This window comes from Priapulus caudatus, unplaced genomic scaffold (genome assembly GCF_000485595.1).
Source record: "Priapulus caudatus unplaced genomic scaffold, Priapulus_caudatus-5.0.1 Scaffold59, whole genome shotgun sequence".
Classification (NCBI taxonomy): domain Eukaryota; kingdom Metazoa; phylum Priapulida; class Priapulimorpha; order Priapulimorphida; family Priapulidae; genus Priapulus; species Priapulus caudatus.
In genome coordinates, this window is record NW_014577120.1 from 330,254 (window position 1) to 331,689 (window position 1,436).

Here is a 1,436-nt window from a genome sequence, read left to right on the forward strand (position 1 = left end):
AATCTACACCAAGTATACACCAAGTATACACCAAGTATACACCAAGTCTACACCAAGTATACACCAAGTATACACCAAGTATACACCAAGTATACAAAAAGTCTAACACCAAGTCTACACCAAGTCTACACCAAGTCTACACCAAGTCTACACCAAGTCTCCACCAAGTATACACCAAGTCTACATCAAGTATACACCAAGTATACACCAAGTCTACACCAAGTCTAACACCAAGTCAACAACAAGTATACACCAAGTATACACCAAGTCTGCACCAAGTATACACCAAGTCTACACCAAGTCTGCACCAAGTATACACCAAGTCTACACCAAGTATAACACCAAGTATACACCAAGTATACACAAAGTCTACACCAAGTCTACACCAAGTCTACACCAAGTCTGCACCAAGTATACACCAAGTATACACCAAGTCTACACCAAGTCTACACCAAGTCTACACCAAGTATACACCAAGTCTACACCAAGTATACACCAAGTATACACCAAGTATACACCAAGTCTACACCAAGTCTACACCAAGTATACACCAAGTCTAACACCACTGCCGATGACACTGTAATGGCGTCGGCCGTGGGTCAGATCACGAGAAGCACCCTCACCACTCTCACACAACGATGGTAGCCTTGCTCCAAGTACAGGAGGGATGGACACGCACATGGAGAGGGACGTGCGATGGCCGTCGATGACGACATAAAAGTGAGGCTCAGATGGCTTCACGAGACAGAAAGCAGAGCTCGATACGCTCCTCCCAGGATGGATGCCACACTGCCGCATCAGCAACAGCAGCAGCAGCAGCGGCGACGGCAGTAGCAGCAGCGCTAGCAGCTACAGCACTAGCAGCAACAGCAGCACTAGCAGCTGCACTAGCAGCAACAGCAGCACTAGCAGCTGCACTAGCAGCAGCAGCAGTAGCAGCAGCAGCAGCAGCGTGCAGGCCTGGGAGGAAACGCAGCCCAATCATGATCAGGAACCCGCCATCCTGCCGTCCCACCAGCCCCGCCCGATCTGCCATCCCTGCCATCGATACCACCCCCCGCACAGCTTCAGTTTAACTTCAAGAATAGGTGGCCACATTCTTACAGTAACATTTGAGACTGCGACCGCAAAATCCATCTGAAAATTGTCGCAGTTGCAATTTTTTACCCTAGCGTTGCGGGTTTGCTTTCGCAAAACATAATCCACCAGTGTGGAGAGTGACGCCACATCGACGCTGCTAAAGGCCAGGCGCATTTCGGTAGGAACGCCCGACGGACCCTGACACAGATCTCGAGTCCCCCATAAGTCTCTCAACCAAAATTCACGCGACATTCCGAGCCGGTAAAAGGTCCACGGACGCGTTTAGCTACATAGGGAAACAACTCGGCAAACCAGGCTAACGTAAGGCAAGATACCCGATGGCAGGTCGGTGGGGT

General features: G+C 50.0%; 1 protein-coding gene across 1 annotated transcript in view; it reads right to left on the reverse strand.

The window, feature by feature from the left end:
* Positions 1–1,436, reverse strand: part of LOC106821115 (unconventional myosin-XVIIIa-like) — an 81,647-nt gene that overhangs the window by 23,054 nt on the left and 57,157 nt on the right. The gene's annotated exons all lie outside the window — the stretch shown is intronic.